The sequence below is a fragment of the Triturus cristatus genome, chromosome 6, assembly GCF_964204655.1.
Source record: "Triturus cristatus chromosome 6, aTriCri1.1, whole genome shotgun sequence".
Lineage (NCBI taxonomy): Eukaryota > Metazoa > Chordata > Amphibia > Caudata > Salamandridae > Triturus > Triturus cristatus.
Window position 1 is genome coordinate 1,400,541,497 of NC_140589.1, and position 21,334 is coordinate 1,400,562,830.

At 46.6% G+C, this 21,334-nt stretch overlaps 1 protein-coding gene across 1 annotated transcript in view; it reads right to left on the reverse strand.

Annotated features, from left to right (window-relative positions):
- The window catches only part of SMIM28 (small integral membrane protein 28), a 168,726-nt gene that overhangs the window by 58,046 nt on the left and 89,346 nt on the right, over positions 1–21,334 (reverse strand). The gene's annotated exons all lie outside the window — the stretch shown is intronic.

Here is a 21,334-nt window from a genome sequence, read left to right on the forward strand (position 1 = left end):
AATCATTTACTATCAGGAGGAAGGCCGCCCAGTAGTATAACTGTAAATCCTGCAAGGCAATACCCCCATCCATCACCGATCTCGTGAACGTTCCAAGTGCAATCCGCTGTAAGCATCCATCCCAGTGAAGGGTTCTAACTTCCGCCTCCACTGCCAAGAGCTGAAACACTGGAGTTTGCAAAACATAAAAGAATGTATGGAGGCAAATCATTTTATATAGGGCCCCCCTTCCTAGAAGGGAGAGGGGAGCCGGTGCTTATTTTCCACAATCGTTGTGGAAATTCAGCAGGATTCGCCCCATATAATTGTCGTTAAATCATTTACGATCCGTGGTCACATATATTCCCAGATAGATAAACCCTATGGCATCCCATAGATATGCCATCCGCCCGCGGCGTCAACTGAGACAATGGGTATGCTATGGACTTTCCCTAATTAATCTTACTGTCAGTGAAGGGCCCGAAAATTCATAGGATCTCCATGGTTCACAGCAGGGATGGGTTTGGGTCCACAAGATAGAAGGACAACATCCTCCCAGTCTCCGTCCCATCGGTGGCCGTGCAGCAGTCCATCCCGCCGAATCCAATTCGCCAGTGGTTCCATTGTCAACAAAAAGAGCAGTGGGAGAGGGGACATCCCAGCCGGGTGCCCCTTCTCAGTATGAATTCCTCCAAAAATGTACTATTTAGTCGTACCCTTACCGTCGGTTCATGATAGAGAAGACTCACCCATGCCCGTTATATGGAACAAAAGCCCATACATTCTAGAAGGGCTATCAGGTAGGGGCACTACATGGAGTGAAACGCTTACTCAGCGTCCAACGCCAAGAGTAGCACTGACTCCTGCACAAGGAGTCGTCGGGCAAGGCAACCGAAGAGATGCAAGAGATTGTGTCTTGTGGACCTATAGGGCATGAACCCTATGGTCATGAGCCACAATGCTATCTATCACCTGCAATAGGCGGTTTGCCAACACCTTTGCAAGTAATTTTGTCTCCATATTCAGGAGGGACATCGGCCTATATGAGGTACACTCCTCCGGAGGCTTCCCAGGTATGAGGATTAGAACAATCATTGGTCACCTTTAAGACCCCAAGGGAGCTCACCCCATGCATGGGCTTTGCGATACATGTCATACGGAGGTTAAATCACCTTGCGCTTAACACATTGAAAAAATAATTTCTCTCTCTGTGATGACAACCTTTAGCGGGTTTCTGGCCTCCCCAACTAGCCCTAACTAGTCGTATCATCAGGAAGTTACACACAAAATTGCCCATGTCCTTCTCCACCTGACTGGAGAGGCTTGAGGCATACAAGTACTTTGGGAAAGGTCTGGCCTATGGCCGTAGGTGTCTCCACCAGCTACCCCTGCTGCATGTGAACTGCTGGAATCCATCGCTGGCCTACCGCCGTACCATCCAGCCAGGCTAGCAACTTTCCTGCCTGATTCCCTTTCTCATACATTCTGCTCTGCCGTGCTCTGGCATCCTGATGGACCAAAAGCCTATATTCCTGCTTGAACCAGGCTAGGTTCAGCACCCGTTCTGGGTCCGGTGCCACCACAAAGCCTTCCTCCTTGTTCGACATTCCCCTTTCCTGTTCCACCACCGTACGGAGTCTGTCTCTCTTCTTTCCCACCACATAGACTATCAGGTGGCCTCAAATTACTGTCTAATAGGCATCCCAGAGATCAGCCCTGAGGTCACTGATCCCTCATTCTCCTGGAAGTACAAGTTAGACACCTCCAGGATATGACCATGGGTGGCCCAGTCCGTCAGCTCCCATGGGTCCAGGCACCAGCAAGGGCTGGCGTGGGACCCCAGTTCCCACAGCTCTGTGATGATCAGGGAATGGTCCAGAAAGGCCCTTGTCAAATACGTTGTATTTTTATCTGTGTATAGTTGGGAACCAGGCACTAAAAAGTAATCTATTCATGTCAATGAATGGGACATGTTGGCCATGTGTGAGTACTGTCAGTCCCCAGGGTGTGAGGCCCCACAGTCTTAGGGTTCACAAAAAGTACTGAGCTGATGATCGTCCCTGGGCGCCCCTAGATCATTTGATTCACTTCTCAGTTTCTCTGTAAAGGGTCATATTGAGGTCACCCCAAACCAGCAGCAAGACTTCTGGGCATTCAGCCATCCATTTCCCCATACCATTGCTTCCAGCCCAGGCCCCTGTAGGCCAGGCGGAAGGTAGCATGAGGCTACTATCAGATGTTCCCATGCTAGGTGGTCCCCACTGCTGCCGAGCATCCAGATGGGCCTGTTCATGTTTTTGTGACCTGGAATAGTGTGGATCTATGAATAAGCATCTCAGCCTCCCTGTCCCCAGTAGAATAGCCCGCATGTACCAATGTCTAGTAGCGAACCCTCCCGGGGAAATTGCACTGGGGCCACCTAAATTAATTTTCTTTAGCAGGATAGAGTCAAGCAAATACCATGCCAAATGCCTCATTAACGCTTCTCTTTTTCATTAAATCCCAAGCTCATTCACATTTCAGGAGACAATCCTAAGTGAGGTGTCCTTTCCTAGTGGTTGGGAACCCATCCATCCCCATGTCTTTGTGTGTTCTTACTCATCCCATCCTTTCCCTGCCACCACTGCACCCCTGTCTAGATTGTGTCACCACTGCTCCCTTCAACTGTTCCCCCATGCCCCTCCCTGTCACCTTGTGCTGCGAGCACGTAAACACCTGCCTCCCCTATGCTTGAGTTGCCTGCTTCGCCAACTTTGTGTAATTCTTACTATTGTGTCCAACATGAAAAATAGGGATCAGCGTAGCCGGTCCAGCTGGCTCACACTCCAACTGGAGAAAAGTAATACCCATCAATCCTAACCACTCGGCCTCTGGGCCCTTAATGAGCTCATCTGACGTCCCCCACTGGCCGCTTCAAGCAACCTCATCCCCCTTCATGAGGGTGATTTTCGGGAGGCCCAGGCCCTCTACATCGTCATTTGACTCAGTCGATCCTTCATCCGACTTTCTCGAATCGCTGTCCAAGATTTCCCACTGGTTCACCTTGCCCCTTTCCGTCCACCTTTGTGGGGGTTACCCTGTATATCAGGGTTGGGTGTCGTGATGACAACTGCATTTGTCATTCGAGAGAACGCTTTCCATCTCAATCCATTGACATTGGGTGGCCCAGCCTCTTCATCGATTCCCATACCTCTCTTGCCTCAGTGAAAAGATGTGCTTCTCTGCCTGCAAAAACCTGGGGACTGGAAACAGCAGGGCATATTGATGTTAAGTGTTTCTTGATGGCTGGAATGTTTCACGCTGGCACTGTAACAACGAGGTATAGTCTGGATAGATGCTCAACGGGCTTCCCTCGATCTACCAGGACCCATGGTAACAAGCCAGTTGCAATATATTGTCCCAGTCTCTGAAGTTGAGCAGTCGGGACAATATTGTCCTGGGTGGAATGCCGGGGACTGACCCAGGACCCTGTGTGTCCTTTCCACCAAGAACAGTGTTGACACCCAGCATCTCCAAGGGCAACCATTGCTACACATAGAGTTCTGTCAAGGGTCCCTCTGCCCTCTCTGGCACACCCACAGGGCATATATTATTTTGTCAGACTCTCCCCTCGGCATCCTCCATTTTGGCAGAGAAAACATCCACTTATTTTTGCAACTTCCGCATTCTAGCCTCATCGTCCACCACGGTGGGTCTGAGCAGAGCTGCAGCCAACTCAATGTCCGTGATCCTGTCTGGCAGTTTAGTATGGTCTGCCCTCAAGAGGCCCACACCAACCACCACTGCCTCGAGGCCCACACCAACCACCACTGCCTCGATCTTTCGCTCCAGTAAGTCCTTGGTAGCACATATGGCTGCCAGGATTGTAGCCGGGTGGGCCTTCAAGTCCATCTCATCTCCCATCCGGGTTCTGGTCCTTGACGGCAGCATATCTCCCCTAGCAGGTCCTGGGCCCACATCTTTATTGTAAAACATTCTGATGAACAATGAAGTCAAGCCTGAGCTCTTCAATGGGCCCCTCGGCTGGCAGTACAACACTGGCGCAGTCCACAGGGTCCTCCACCACAAGAAAGACAATGAGGGCAACACTCATCAGTCTCCTTAATTTTGACGACCCCAGATTTCACATGGGGCCCCCCTTGGGTCTCCTTGGAGGGGGTGTCCTGTCCTCAGCCCCTGCACAGGGCCCATTCCCTACTGTGTATGCTCCATGGGGCACCCCTTGGTGCAGGTTTCCAGAGGTACCAGTCCTCAGGAGCACCACCAGGAAGTGACCTCTCCCTGTGCCCCTCCAGCGCGGACCACCAACTCAGGGGTCTTCCCATGGCCCCTACACTCTTTTCTAGGTCTCCGGTGCAGGGAGAGGGGAGAGAGTCATGCCTGAATTCACCAACGCCCCAGATGTCCAGAAACAGGTGTGTGGTTTTGTGGTGTCCTTTAAGCTCCAGGGCTTTCCTCGACACCACTGCGCCCTCCAAAGCGTCTCACGCTTCCTTGCGAAGGACAAACATGCAGCTGCAAGCCCCCACTGCACCGCCACCAGCCAGCTCAGACTGCCACACCATGAAGGCCACCACCTTGTTCGGACCTCAGCCCAGGAGGCTGCGCCTTTGCAGCTTTCTCCTGTCCCGTCACAGGAGCCACGTCCCCGGTGATTTCCTCCTTACGTCTGCAGGCCCCCATGATTTCCTCTGCGAGGGAGAAACATTTAGCTGTGGGCTGTCGCCACACCACTGCTCCTGGCTCAAGCTACCACGTCAGTTGAGGTCGACCGCAGTCTCACATGTGGGCAGGCTGTGCCTCTGCAATCGTCCCCGGGCAGGGTCGGATTGGTAAGGTGGGCAATGGCCGGTATCCGAGTTCCAACTGTGGACTGATTTTTTGGGCAGCCTGGGGCCCGATATGGGCAGTGTCTGTGCTGTTTAGATGCCGCCAGCGGCCCAGTGGGTGTCTGAGTGGCTTTTCTGGAGGCAGATGGGCCTCTATTACCTCCCTTTTACCAATGGGGGCGAGGTGTCACACCCTTTCTCTCACCAGGTCGCCCATTAATGTATGCAGATTGAGCGGGGGTAGGGAGCCTGAGCAGAAGTGGCCTCGCTTGTGTTCAGGTGTGGTTAACCAGTGTGAACTAATCTGTGCTTTTTTTTTTATCCAAGTGAAGTTAAAAAAAAAAAAATCTTCTGTCAGAAAGCAGTGTTTTGCGGAAAGGCAATCCGCAAATGTGGACCAATTTTTTTTAGCGTGCCCGGGCCTATTTTTGATCCCAATCCAACCCTGTCCTAGGAGCCACGGTCCCAGTTGTCACCACCTCACTACTCCAGGCCTCCCCAAAATGTTTTTGGGCCACTGAGATCGAGGGACACCAACAGGATAACTGCTCCAGCAGGCCGGTGGCGTCGGAGCTCCAGTCTACGCATCAGACTCCACTGCCGCCGTGGCCACGCCCACCCCCCCACCATTCTTGCTAGGAAACGTGATAACGTGATGGTGAATATTCCATTTTAATGCAGAAGGTGAGGAAATATCACATTGACACTATATATAACTATAGTTCACGATTATGTACTTGAATAAAAGTTAGTGGAAGCCAAAATTAAACATTAAGCTCCATGTTGCAATTTTGAAAAAAGTTTCTATCCATAAACTCAATAGGTGACACCAGCACGATTGGGGGGGGGGGAGGGGGGGGGGTTGAAAGATTTAACCTGTAGAGATAGGATAGTTTGTATTATTGATGTTTACTCTCTTTTCTACAAATTGTAACTGTCGAGATTGTATTTAAGAGTCCATAAACTGGACAAATTGTACTGATGTATGTTGTAAAGCATCTGGTTTCCCTATTGACATTTGTTGTATCGATTGTATTTGCTACATGCTGTGGAGAAGTGTGGCTCAATGGTTAGAGCGGCAGAGCCTGATGCAGAGGTCTGGCCCAGGACCAGGGTTCAATTCCTGCCTTGGCAGGTCTTGGGCTCAATTTCCTTGGTCCTGTTAATTCTCGCCTCGGTGCCTATTCTAATCATGGGTCCAACTCTGGGCAATAGCTTGCTTAATCTCCACAACAGCGCTGGGGGGCCTGGCTTCACCTTGGGGGTGCCCAGGAGTGGACATTTCAGAGGGAAAAGCCAGGAAGGGTTCCACAGTGGTATGAGTACAGCGCCAGGACACCCTAGGGTAACAGTGCGCTGTACAACACATTTACATATTTTGTGAACCTCCCATTAGGAACAATACTGCTTTTGTTCCTTTTGTAGGCAGGTACATTTTTTATCCACAGATTAAAATATATGGTCCTGGTAATTCAATGAAAAGGTTATATTTGCACAGTGCTAAGGTCAAGATACACGCATGTCAGGGTGGCATCACATATGCTCTGCTTGACCAGCTGACTGCAATGCGAGTCCGTCAATGTTCGCAGCTTTGCCGGATGTACTAATCCAGCAAAGCACAAACGGCTGTTCCCAAGGAATCACAGATATCTTTCTGCATTAATATTCTCAAGGCAGGATTTCCTCTGCAAATCCACGTGAATGACTGCAAACTCAGAGGTGAAAGCCTGTAATGTGTAGAAGACCTCTGGTTTCATAGTCACAAAGTATTATCACTGTGACCGCTGCCCAAGAAAGGGACAAGAGGTTGCAATAACAAAAAGAATGTAAACAATTTCAAATGGGCATTTGGGAAACTCAGGCAGCTGTCCATGGTACTGCAGTCTTCTTCCTCTGATGCCATGGCTGTCTCGAGTACAATGGAAGCTGCCCTTCCTGGATACTTTCCACTCTGTGTATGGATACTGTAGGAAGGTGGATATCTGACTATGGTTACCCCCAACTTTTTGCCTAGTGTCTAGCTGGTTTTTCGACTTAGTTGGCCTGAGATCCTGCCATTCAGGGTCTCAGGCTGTCTGCTCTCTTTAAAATGGACTCCATGTACCCTAGGTACATAACCAATTGGTAAGGATCACCTTATTGGACCCTGTACAGTGTACCCTAGGTACCCAGGGTATAGGTGTACCCTAGGCCTCCCAGGGGCTGCAGCATGTATTATGCCACCCCTGGTCTGACCTTCCAATCAGACACAACTGGCTGATCACTCAGCTGGGGCAAGGTCGTGTAATCACCCCTTGCTTAGATATAGTATGCCTATATCTACCCTTATATATAGACACATGTGTACCTATCAGTCACTCCTATGGCAGGCCTTAACAATCCTGGAGGCAGAGTGCTTGGTAACATGTGAGATGGTGCTCTAGCATGAGCTGAGCCTGTCTGCAGCTTTCGGAACCATGTCCTTATAGCTGTTCTATGATATAGCCTACCATATACACTTAAAGTGCCTTATAATCTTAAACGGTTATGGTAACTATGGTTTGGCTTTATCAAAACATGTCGTGTAAGGTGTCTAACACTTTGGAATAATACCCCCATACCATTTCTGGTGATGAGGATATTATTCCTCCCTTCTAGAGGGAGAGACATGTTAAAATCCTACTTTGCTGTTTAACTCTAACCAAAGCCTCAGCATCACAAAATGGATGCTGCTGCCACAGACACAAGTCTGACCTCCTGCTGCTGGGAGTGATCCCAGCCAGGGAGGCCTGGACAATAGGTTTCCTGCTTGGGGAGGTGCTAGCACCTCCCCAGACAGCCTTTAGTGTATTGGGGCAGGGTGGGCTGAAAGGAATGAGACATGCCTGGGGCACACAAGGTGTTCCTTGCATAGTCCAGTTCAAACCGGCGCTGGGGCACTCCAGCCCCAGCTCTGGCGCGAAACTGGACAAAGGGAAGTGGGTGTAACCACCCCCTCCCAGGTCCCACCCATAAGGCGTGACCTAGCAGGTATCCCAGCCCCCCAGATTAGTATAAGAGTGGGAGTTGGGCCTCAAGACTTTAGATTATCCTGAACCTGCAAAACTGAACAGAAACTCTGGACCTTCGACATTCGACGAAAGAAGAAGACTGAAGAATCTCCCTTGTAGCCAAGGAGTGGCTACCCTGTGCAAACAGGCACCATCAAGAGACTACCCTTTGCTTTGCGACCGTTCTACGAGGAACCGACTGCAGAGCCCGACCAGAGCCTTGACTTCCAGACTTCTCCGACCCTCATCCACATCTGCAGCAGAGCTGAGATCCGTGGAGGCGACGAGCGACGTGGGACCGGCTACCTGGAAAAAGTGGCTAGTAACTTACAGCGCAGCTTCTGAGGTACCCTCGAAGTTGTGCACCGGGGATTGAGAAGCCCCAACCCCAAGCACCATCTGCACCGAAGATCAGCCCCCCACACTCCACGAGTCCTGCGTGGGGCCCTTCAGCATTTTCCTGCTTGCCGCGTCTGTCCGGTTGCTTGCCCGCTGGCTAGTGGCCTCTGTGACGACGCACCCTAAATCTTCTGCGCTGGTTTGGCTCCTCCAGACTGGCTCCCGCTTCTCTGCAAAGAAGAAGCACCCCAGACCTTCCTGGTCTGCACCAGAAGCAAGTCCTTCGTTCTTCGTGGGTTCCGCTTGCCAAGGCTTGGTGAGTCCTAGTCCAACTTCGACGCCGCCGACAGCAAGAGCCTTCGTGGGACAGCTCGCCTCCTGGTCCTGGTCGTCCTCGACGCTTCCTGGTCCTCCTGGCTACAGCGACAAGCTTCACCTTCACCTGCAAGTCTTCACGACATCGCCTGGTTCCTTCCTGGTTCCACGTGGTCACTGGCTAGTGACCTTGACTCTGTCCCTTCTGCTTGCAGGTTTCTTCTCTTCTTGATCCCAGCCTTGGGATCCACCGGACACTCTTCACTGACTGCCTGTCAGCATCTTTCTTCAGGCATCCATAGGAGTCGACGACGAAAACGACGCATCTTCACACCTATGCACCCGCAGCCTGTGGGCTAGGTAACTTGGGTACTCCGGTGCTCATCAGGATAGTGACTATCCTAGTGTCTAGTTTTCAAGTCTCAACTTCCTAGCTACTCCGGAAGTGTCCTAAATCTACCGTTTTCTAAACTGTACTATTGCTATTGACTTTTACGCATTACGCGTGAGTGTTTCCACTCTGCACACGAATCCCGTGGGCCTCCCACTTCCTAACTAACGCTAGTGTAGTGTAGCCCCAGCGATTCCCTAGGCCTAGGCCTACTCTATTTCCGTGACAGTGGTTCTTATACCACTTACTTAGTATATGGTTTGCGTGGCCCCTAGGGCCTAACTGTATTACTTACCTGTGTGACTTAATGTATGCATAAATAAGACTGTGTTGTACTTACCTCTAATCTCATAAAGAGTGCTGAGGGTTTGCTTAGAATAAATACACTTTATTTTATATATATATCTGTTGTGGTGTCCTTTCATTTAGTATTCAAGGGATTATATATGGTATCACAGCTGGCTTCACATGCCATTCAGAGTTTAGCCTAAGACTGCTCGTGTCCATGCTACCACTAGGATAGCTGGTCTATAAGGTTGACTTTACAACCAATCACCATAAGGGTATTTGGACTGATATAAGGTGTGCACTATAACTAGTGACATCATACATCAGGCCAACTTCTCACAGATACTGAATACCCTCGGTAGATAGTAACCGTTCAATGGTCTGTGACCCTAGGAGCATTGGCAAATCATTGATGCCTATCGTTGTAAGTCGTTAGGAAGGCAATGCACCCCTTTACCATCAGAAGAAGTCAATATGTTAACAGTGTGAATCGCAAAGATATATTAACCCTGGGCGGACAACTACGCTACGCTCGCAAAGTTTGCGTAGTTTGTGCTACTTCGCTCTACGCGAATTGCACGTAGCACAGTGCAAAATCACATAGCGTAGCGGGCATTTTTTGCTCGCTCGCGGTCCTCAATGTCAAGTTGGTGGTCGCGAGCGAGCAAAATGACATCCCGGCGAGACTTTTTCCTTGTTCGCGATCCGCAACATCAAGTTGCCGATCGCGAGCGTGGAAAATAAACCTCCCAGCGAGATTCTCAACACGGGGAGGTCAAATTTCTCATTGCGAGTGGTCGCGACCACTCACAGAGAGAAACTACCAGTCCGCGTTGAGAAAGCTGCCGCTCGAGTAAAAATCTACTCGAGAGGCAGAAAACGACCGCTTGCACTGTGCTAGATGCCGTTTGCATTGATTGCACAATGCGGACAAGCCTCCGGCACTGTGCAATCATCGCGAACAGCGTACTACGCAAACTACACTCAGGGTAAAGATATATGTGACTCGCAATGTCACTTTATTGCATTGCTATGTGGGTATCAGCAAACACAAATAAATGCTAAATTGCATAGTGCAGGGTTTGCAACTAAGAAACAACCTCTCCCCCTGGCCCCATCGACAGCTAGGACAAGCAATGCTGTAAAACATATGTATTGAAATCCAGTGGAGGGAGACAGCTGTGTTATGGGTTCTGTGCTTCCATGGCCATGCTACTCCCAAAACTGTACTGAAAGTAGCGGTGTGCAAGGTTTTTATTAAGTGAGCGAACTCTTGCATATATCCCAATTAAGAACTACTTGTTTTTAGCAGAGCTTATATATTTTTATTTGCAGATTTATATAGCGCAAATTCGACCCGCAGGTATTGGAGCGCTTTACATGAGCACCAGTTACGTTACACAAGAAGACATTCATTTTTGGTGGGCACGTGGAGATTACGTGATTTTCCCAGAATCACAGGAGGTTTAGCCTAGGCTCGAATCAAGTTTGAGCTCCAAAGTCGGCAGCTCTGGCCTTAAGGTCACATCCTCTGGCACTTGGGTAGCTTTTCTCTGCAACCTAGCTACATTTCCTTGTAAGTGCTTATATTTCCTCATGAGTGCTAATAAACGCCGAACATGGATGTGTAATTTCCTTGAGTTTGAAAGTTAATGAACGTTAACATTTTTTTCTCGCGAATCAACTTAAAAGGTGTGGAACGTCCTCCTTTTAATGTGAAAACCCACATGCAGATTCCTTTGCAAACAATGCTTAGTAACGATAATTGGAGAAATCCTGGAAGTTCATGAGGGGAAAACTTTGCACAACCCTAAAATTCTGTCTGATTCTTAAAACTGTACAAATGTTTCTCCTCAAATTTGCCAAAGTGAAACTTGAGGGGCATCAGCTGGAAAGGAAATGGAGGCAATCCTGTTTAGGAGAACTGACAGTGCAGTATGTCACACTAGCTGGAACATAGAAAGCCAAGATCAAGGAAGCCAAAAGGGTACTTCCTTTTGGTATGCCTTAGTAAGTAGGCCGGCCGACTCCCTGTTGAGTGGAAACACGCTATGGTGATCCCGATCTTGAAAAAACCTTCTCATGATCCCTCTAAACCAGAGAACTTTCGCCCCATTTCTCTACTTCCCTTTGTGGCCAAACTGGCTGTAAGGCACATCAACTCACAATTGACTGAGTTCATCACAGAGAAGAACACCTACACAAGACCCAATCAGGCTTCAGGCTGCAGTATAGTAAAGAATCGGCCCTGCTTTTGGCCTCTGAGACACTACGTAGGGTGGCTGACAAAGAGAAACCTGGGGCTCTCATCATTCTGGATCTCAGCGCTGCATTCGATAAAGTCTCACACACTGTGTTACTGGATCGACTGTGGACACAGGGTATTAGGGGTAGAGCCTTGGACTGGATCACTGATTTCCTTCATAAGCGCTCGTTTCAGGTCCTCCAGAATACATACACCTCGAGCATTATCCCATTACAGCGGGGAGTGACTCAGGAGTTGGCACTGAGCCCCACTCTTTTCAACCTTTACCTGCGCCCATTGGCCGATGTCATCGAGGGCCGTGGGGTGAAGACGGTGTCATATGCTGATGACACTCAGCTTATTATTACACTAGCTATCAAGGATGATAGGGCCATAGCCAATTTTAAACTATGCCTCCCTAACCTAGCGACATGGATGCAGGCCAGCTGCCTGAAGTTGAATGCAGAGAAAACAGAGGTGCTGGATGTGGGAAAACAGCCCTCTAATTGGTCCTCGACATGGTGGCCAGCAGATCTGGGCCCCACACCGAGCCCAAAACCCAAAGTGAAAAATGTAGGCATCCTCTTTGATGCACAGCTCTCTTTTGACAGTCAGATCAGGGCCACAGTGGGCATATGCTTCGGGGTGCAGAGGCTTATAAAGAAGCTCCTGAGGCCAATACCGGCTGCAGCACAACAGTAGTGCAGGCCCTGCTGACGTCTCAGCTAGACTACTGCAATGTGCTCTATCTGGGTACCTCTAGAGGCAGGCTGGCGATGCTGCAAAGAGTACAAAACGCTGCAGCCCGGATGCTTCTGAGACTACCAAAATGGTCTTCCATTAGCCACGGTCTGGCCGAACTTCACTGGCTCCCAGTTAAACACAGAATCTTGTATAAAGCCCTGTGTTTCACGCAAAGGATTATGTATCGGAGGGGTCCCAGCTATCTCTTCCCTTTGATCAAGGCTTACACTCCCTCCAGAACACTCAGATCTGGAGAAGCAGCACTGGCAGCAAGAGTATGCCATGCAAAAAAGGGAGGATGCTCTTATGGGCTGTGTGCAGCCAGGCTCTAGAATTCTATGCCAATTAACCTAAGACTTGAACAGTCTAAGGCAAGTTTTCGGAAAACCCTGATGACCTGGCTCCTTAGACAGTAAATGTAAATGTAAATGTATGTGTCTTGTAAAGCGCACTGCTGCCCTGAGGCGTCCTGGCGCTGTAGACCGCCGTGCACCTGACTAGCCAGGCCCTGACTTTGCTCAGTGCGGGGACACTCATTAGAGTAACCAGGCGCTTTATAAATCTAAAATTCATTCATAATGCTCCAAATCTATTTCAAATTGTCTCAGAACTACAAATTCAGAGAGCTAGTCAGATCAGATCAGATCAGAAATAGCTTTATTCGATTTAAAAGTAAATCATAAAAGCACAGAAGTAAAATACAAATTTACATTAAAAATCAATTTTAACATATACTGCTGATATAAAATACATCAGTTCTGCATGGTCCTACCTCAAAATTTCAATTACACAGATTTCCTATACTTAACATTTTTTTAAAAAAAGGGCTACATACATTGCAATCAGTTCATTTTCCAATTTTTGTAGCATTACAAATGCTACACAACATTGTCTTAAACCTGAAGTTTTTAAAATAGGTAAAATAAACCTTCTTCTAGGGTTGGAGTAAAACTTGCAGAATAAAAGAATATGGAGCGTTGATTGTCTTGACACATCGTCGCAGGGGCAGGGATCCAAATTTCTAGACCAGTCATTTATGGTAGGAAAGCTAACAAGCCTACAGAGAATCCCCAAGCGAAACTGTGTCAATAACATACGATCAAAACTTTCTAGCACTTGGACCAAATATGGTTGAATGTCCAAACATGATAGCATCAACTGATTTTCCATAACAGTGGGTTTCGCACTCTCACTAAACCATCTTTCTGATTGGAGAATTGCAAGACATTCGGCTTTCAAAACCTTTCTAGAAATGGATCCCATGGTGTCAGGCCTATCAAATTATTCAGAATGGCCCATTTCACTCGTTATTTGCTTAATATACCTAAACCAGGGGATAAAAGAAGCTTTGTCCAGTCTTAAGCAATCTTTAATAATGTCACGATTAAAACTGGTCTCATCTGTCAACCAGACCTTATGCCATAACATGATAGGCTCAACTTTGACTAGATCGGTTACAAATGGTAGGCCAAGCTCCGAGTGGTAAATGTGGTTAGCAGTAGAATCTGGAACCACTAGCAAATATCGTAAGAAAGCATTTTCAGTCACTTGTAATTGCTGCACATCAGTAAAGCCCCATATTCCTGCACCATACAAGGCTGCCATGAGACACTTTGATTTATAAATAAGTAATAATTTGGGCTCTGGTCTACGAGCTAATTTTCTGGTGAAATTTATCACAGCACCCGCAACTCTAAAGAACGACAAGTTCCTAGCAAGAACTGCAGGGGACCAGGACCCCCTGTTATCAAAGTTAATCCCTAAATAAGAGAACCTTTTAGTGCTTTCAATTTTTATATTATCAATAAAAATGTTGCAGCCCTTAACATTCTTCATCCCATACTTCATAGAATAGGTTTTAGTAGCATTCACTTTCAGACCTCTGGATTGCATAAAAAAGGCAAAGCTATTAACAATTCTTTGCAGACCTAATGGGGTTCTTGCCTTTAAAACCGCATCATCTGCATATAGTAAAACCGGTACTGGGCCATTATTAATACTCGGAAGGTCCTGACAATGTTCTGTTAAAAACTGGCCAAGGCCATTAATATATAAAGTAAATAGAAAAGGAGCGAGCACACAGCCCCGTCTCACTCCTTTTCTAATTGGAAACTTGGCAGTGCACTCACCTACTTTTCCGAACTGAACTCTCGCCCCTGCATCTTTGTATAATTCTCTCATGAAATGTATGAGTGGAAGGTCAATTCCCATCTCTTCAAGAATGTCCCACAATCTATTATGCTTCACACAGTCAAAAGTTGAGCTAAGGTCAACAAATAGCATATAAAGCCGTTCCTCCTTAGCCTGTGTATATTTACGTATTATAAGACTTAGGTTTAACCCCTGTTCGATGGTTCCAAGACCTGTTTGAAACCCATACTGAAATTTTGATAGGGCGGCAGCATCATCCGCCCAGTTTTGTAGCTTATTTAAGACAGCCCGTCCTACCACCTTGAGGAGTGAATCCAGCACGGATATTGGACGATAACATGCTGGGTCATTTCGATCCCCCTTTTTAAGAATTGGGATCAATATTGACTTGGACCATGAGGGGATCAGACCTTGCTGACAACAAGTGTCAAGAACGTTGGTTAATAAAGGGGCCCATAAGGAGATATTAGATTTATATACGTCTACAGGGACTCCATCTGGTCCTGGAGCTTTTCCCGGTGCACTTGCATTAATGGCACATACTACCTCTTCTAGGGAGAAACTTGTATCTAGCGGGAGCAATGGGACCTGTGCGTTTCTGGTAACATCAGATATTTCTGAGACTAAATCACCTTCTGTCTGAACCTTATTATCATCAATATATAGGGTGGTAAAGTGTTGCACCCAAATATCCTCGCTTATTGCATTTACTACTGAGGGAGTATCGTTTGGACCCAGAAAGGGAGCATTAACTGTTTTCCAGCAACCAATGTTATCTCTCCTTAGGCAGGCATCATGCAATGCCTGCCAAGCATCCTCCCTTAATTTCTCCTTTCGTGCTTTAAGGGCACACCTGTACGTACTTCTAGCCGGTTTAATTTCAGCAGGGCTTCTGTCCTTCGTATGTAATACTTTCTTCAGGTCTGAATAGGCCTTTGTACAAGACTGATCAAACCAAACCCGGGTCTTACGCTCTTTCTGTGCTGATTCCACTCTTAATAAATTTTGATCCCACTCGTTATATGGCAACAGGCATTTATAACAGCATCCTTCCTCACCACCTCGCTTAGACACACCGCAAAGTCCTCTTTACATAAGACTAGAAGTTGTTCTGTGGAAATGTGGATTTTCCTGATCAGTTATGTCCCCTATCTTGGACCCCAACGGTTCTATATGCATGTTACAAGTACATGTATGTTCCCTCCAGTTCCAGTTTCTAAGACGCAAACATATGTGTGTCTACCGTCGACATGTTCTCTGTCAGATCCGCCATTGATGGGCTGGATATTCGATTCCTAGGTATGAAAGGCCACCGACTTTATATGGCTAAGTTACTACATTTTTACAGCTCAGGCAAGTAGGCCCGATTCTGTCCTCAAAGCCTTTCCCTGCTCTCTGTCTTTGACAGCTTCAGCTTGAGCTCGCATCTGTATCCATGAACTTTGTCCTACTCCCTGTGCAGCTAACGGTGCCTGCCTCGGCCAGTTTTCGCATGCCTGCCAAGAAGCTGTATTTCACCTTCGAATTATCTATTTTGCTCTTCAGCCGATGCATTCCTGTCTAGTGATTTAGGTAAACATTTCCTTTAGCTCACAAGCAAGGACTCAGCCTTTCCGTCCTCCTGCAAGTGATTCATAGCCCTGCTGCCATGGAAAGTTTTCTGCCCCTCGCATCTCATATAGACACTTAGACGCTTGTACACGCACACACAGTTAGTATAGAATAGATTCTGTCCGAGAGTCCTTCCTTGTGGATAACATAGTTCTCCAAACATAGGATGGTAGATATGATTTGGGATTAGGTTGACTTGACCCCCCAGACTTCTCGTCTCCACATGTAGAGCTAAATGTCAAGTCCCCTTCACCCCCTAGTTGCACGTCAATTACATGTCATGCTGTTGCGCGCGCATCTATGCCAAGTATTATCTTATAGATCCACCTATGTCTGATAATGCAAACCAATCATGTTTCTTTTATTCCTTATTACGCCTAGTTTCGATTACGTACCTGTTTTGTCACTCTTCTTATCAAATGTTACGCCTTCTACATTCGTTTCATTGTAATGCACTTATTATAAAAATACATGTCTGTCAATAAATTATTGTACTTCACTTCCTGAACCCTCGTGGTGACGGAACCTGAAGGCCGCGACTCGAGTCGGCCATTTTGAATGGAATAAAGCCCATTTAGAAAACCTCTTATACCACGGATTCTGCCTCTTGTTATTTTGAGCTATTTTACTTTATTTTAGGATTCCGTATGAAACTCAGTCCGGTATTTTATTTACCACATAATGGCGCCCGAACAGGGACACTTTCTCATCTCACGCGCCGGCGGTGCGTTGCAGGCCCGGTCTCCTGCCACAGCTGGACGGACCATAAACGCGTACCAGCAGGATTTCCTGTAAGCTCCCTCCGGTCAAGCGGGGGCGACTGAGGCTGCGATCAACCCAGACGAGGCGGTGAGAAGTGCGAAGTGTCCCGACCAGAGCCTAGCTGAGAGAGCAAGATCCGAGGTATACAGAGGCCCACCAGGTTTTCCGAAATCCCGATGTCCAGAGGGTCCGCTGTCCGCAGTCATCGAGTCCTGTCCATTCTCTGAGGCCTTCCGTTTCAAGGAGCTACTCGGTGAGTACCATCGCCGGGGAGGCGTGTTGACGCGCACATAGGTTGTGCCGGTCAAGACGGATTTGGGTACACAAATCCGGTCTGCACTGTTTAGCAGTGTATATGTACTGTTTAGCAGTATATCAAGTATTCCGAAGTATCCAGTTATTGTCAAGAATTCAGCGTGGTGATTAGTTAGGCAGACTGTCATCATTGTCGATCATTGTTAAAATGTTTAATGTTTAATGTTTAAAGTATTCAGAAATGTCTTGCATATTGTGGTATGAATGATTGTTCATTGTTCACCGTTCATTATTGTGTTTTTTCATATTAAGTAAATTCAAGAGTAAGTATCAGATCAGTTGTAAATATGCCGCTCTTCTCGAAGTTAAGACAGATTACTACCAGAAAAGGGGTGCTTGAAGAAGCAGTTCCTATTCCTCCTAGGGACACTCCAGGGCATTTTATGTACCATAAACATGGCTTAGATGCCATATTGTTTCTTGATCTATGGGTAGATTATACCAAGGGATTACCGGAAAGTCAAAGGTGGCCCATAGCGGGAACCTGGGATGCAGAGTGCATCATGAAAGTGGAGGAAGAGTTATGGAAAAGAAAGGTCAGACAGTCACAGAAAGACGCTGTTGAGTTATGGCGTAAAGAATCTCATAGACGAACAGAAAAAGCACGTAGACAAGAAGAGAGGAGTAAAGAAAGTTCAAATAAAGTTCAAGAAAATCTATTAATTGAGGAAGGTATCCGAGTGAGATCAGAACAAGTAAATAGACAAAGAAATGCTCTTATGAATGGTATGTATCCCCTACTAGCCGAAGGATTACCTAAGGCTGCTCCAGAGATACCAAAAGACTTGCCGCCCCCATTATTTCCAATTAAGGTACATCCAAAGGGGCTTCCCAGAACCGCAGAAGATGTTTTTCTTTCCTCATATCTAGATGACGCAGCTCCCGAGTATGCTAACGCCGCACCACATAGACCGTCTGGCGGAGGGGTTCAACGTCAGGATCAGGTATCTGTCCCCGTGCAACAGCAAGTTCCGACACAAGCGTCGGCAAGCACATCTGTTTCCGCATCTGTCTCCGCAGTCGACTCTACAGAGGTATCGACACCCATAGTTGCTGTGTCACGTTCAACGAACCCATTCACACCCGACGCCCCAGATAGGGCCACGGGAGGTGCTAGCAGTACTTTTACACCACCTAGAATAAATAAACTTGTCTTTCAAGAGTCAGCACATTCACGTACACCTAAATTCGTAAGTGAACGTACGCTTAAGGAACTCCTTGTAAATTGTAGATATGACCCGGTGGTTGGTAAAGAGGACGAAATGGTCCTGGCATCATTACGTATCAGGCGAGCCGCAGAGTATTTAGCGAGGTTACCAGGGATGACTACGCATCTAGACAACATATATCATTTTGTTCAAACAGGACGAGATCCAGGATGTATTAACAGAGCTATGGAATTCCAGAAAGTAGAGATACAGGGGGAACTGTTACGTTTCCTCATAAACTGTATGATCAGAAATCAAGATCGTCCGGGGGTAGACCCGAATGCAATGCTTATTCTTACAAGATGGAGTCAGAATATATCAGAAGGGAGACACGATAAGCAAAATTGTATAATAGCCATGTGCCGAAAAATCCGTAAAGAAATAGAGCGTATTCATGAAGAAAGACTGGGAACAGACGAGTTTGAGCAAGATGAAGTGTCCGAATCAGGGAACTCCGCAAGACAGTCAGAGACCATAGCCTATGTAGGCAGAGGAAGATCCTGTGATAATGCTAGATGTTTTCCTGATCCAATACATTCTGTATGCCCAAAAAACAGCAGAACGTATCCGACGCCTGTAATAAATCTGAAGTCTCCTGAACATTCGTTTCAAGCCGCAGATAAGATACTACGAGAACGAAGGGGTTACCACCTCCTCGATTCCATGGATGAGCAAGAATTAGCCAGATCAGCCGTTCACTGGATTGACAGTCCTGAAAAATACGGTGATGAGACCGTAGCACACACGTTTCTCAATCTCAGTACAGATGAACAACGCTTAGCTGGAATCTATATGATTCAGCAACTCCTCATATTATATAAGTGCCAACATGCTGACCCTGGTCCTTTACCTGATATATTAACGGAACTACTCACAAACAGATGGAGAGGTTCTAGTAACAAGCTAATTAAAGAGATATTAGTGTCACGTAAACAGTATGTCCTTTTTGTAAGTCCGGATTCTCTCTCGCTGCCCCACAGAGAAAGAACGCCGTACTATATGGATAGACAAAATCCTTTACGAGAAGTGCACCCAATAAAAGGCGAAGACAATGAGTTTCACCGTGTATTTGTTTACACACCCATATCAAAAATGGAATTATTAGAAATGAAGAAAGTAGTACCTAGTCATGACAAAGACCCAGCGGGTTTCCACCGAGAAATTAAAGACATGTTACTGATGGGAGAGTACACCTTTCCTGATATTATGACGATATTAAAGGTGCTTTTGCCTGCTGGCATTTATGAAAAACTGAAAGAAAAAGAGTGGGAAGTAGGAGACCAAAAGATAGACTGGACAGCATTAGCAGAGGAAGAAAGGGGCCGAACTGCAGGTTCGGGGCTCGGGGATAAAGTTAAACTGTTACCAGGTTTACTAGTACAGGTACTGCCACGTTTATTAACTACAAAAAAGGAAGATTGGGGTGCAATCACAGCCTGCAAACAAAAGCAAGATGAAGACACAAGCGATTATTATGCTCGATTTGAAAAATGTTTTGGTATAAATAGTGGTATAAAAGCAAGTAGTGACTCATATCCACATTTATTTGTGACAAAATTGGTGGAAAATGCATTGCCTCCAGTGAAGAATAGAATATTGAAATTCGAGAGTACCTGGCAAAGTAACACTCCGTCGCAAATGCTACAAATGTTACAGTATCATCACAATAGAATTAGGGATGAACAAGAACATGAGCATAGACGCATGAAGGATACAAAAATGAAAATGCTAGTTTCTCAGACAGTACCAGCAGATGGTCACAAAAAGGGTGTGACACATTCTGGTGATTCTGCAGTTCCTGTAAAAGGAACCTGCAATTACTGTAAACAACTAGGCCATTATGTACATGATTGTCCAGTCCTGAAACGTAATATAGCTACAGGTATTGCAAAAGAGAGACCACGATTAGTTAGACAAGATCAGAATGAACAAGGACCTATGCAGCATGGACAGTCCATGCCAGTTCAGCAACAGGCAATGCCAGCCTCACAGCAACCCATACAGTTTGTGCCAGCTGCAACACCGTTGCCTGCTCCTGCCACACAAACAACAACACGACAAATGTATCAGACTGCACAGTATGAATACCCTGAATATCAGCATTACGCATGAACCAGCCTAGAGAGGGAAGTTGACTTACCGCTTATCGAGATTCCTGTAGATCAAGAAGGACCTTATGTACATAGTGAATTATTAGGTCAAGATAGAAAATTCTTACTCGATACAGGGGCAAGTCGAACAACTATAAAACGTAGTGAAGTTCCAGGGGCACCCCTCTCAGGCTCTCAAAATGTTTCCCTTGGTTTTTCGGGAAAACCTATTGTTAATGAAGTATCACAGCCTCTACCACTTACGATAGGACCTTTGACACGAACTACAGATTTATTGCTTACTAAATCATGCCCAGAAAATCTGTTAGGAATTAAAACTCTGAAAGCACTAGGAGCCATAATATGTTGTTCTCCAGAAGGAGTAAGGTTGTTTTTACGTGATTTTAAAGGTCACTATGTGTCTAGAGACATGGATCCCCGACTACAGACTTTACCAGTACATCTATGGGCACAAGGCCCTACGGATGTTGGCTGCATGAACATTACACCCTATCGAGTTACATTGAAAGCAGGAGTGGTACTACCACGAATGCGACAATACAAGTTACCGCATGATGCTGTAGTGGCTTTGCTGAAAATAATTGATGAGCTGATTGCCCAGGGAGTAGTTATAGAAACAGACTCCAATATATGTAATTCACCGATAATTCCGATTCTTAAACGAACTGACCCTACTGCCCCACCAGTATACCGATTGGTTATTGATTTGCGTGAACTAAACAAGTGTATTGTACCACAATTCCCTGTGGTCCCTGATATATCATCATTGTTGACAGCAATTGATTCCGAAGCAACATTCTTTACTGTAATCGATCTCAAGAATGCCTTTTTCAGCGTCCCAATAGATCCGGAAAGCCAATACTTGTTCGGATTCAGTTTAAATGGGCGCAGCTTTAAATTCTCACGCGCTCCCCAAGGATTCACAGAAAGCCCCAGCATCTACAGCCAAGCATTGAAACGAGAACTTGACAGTATCCACATGCCAGTCAATACTGCACTGCTTCAATATGTCGATGA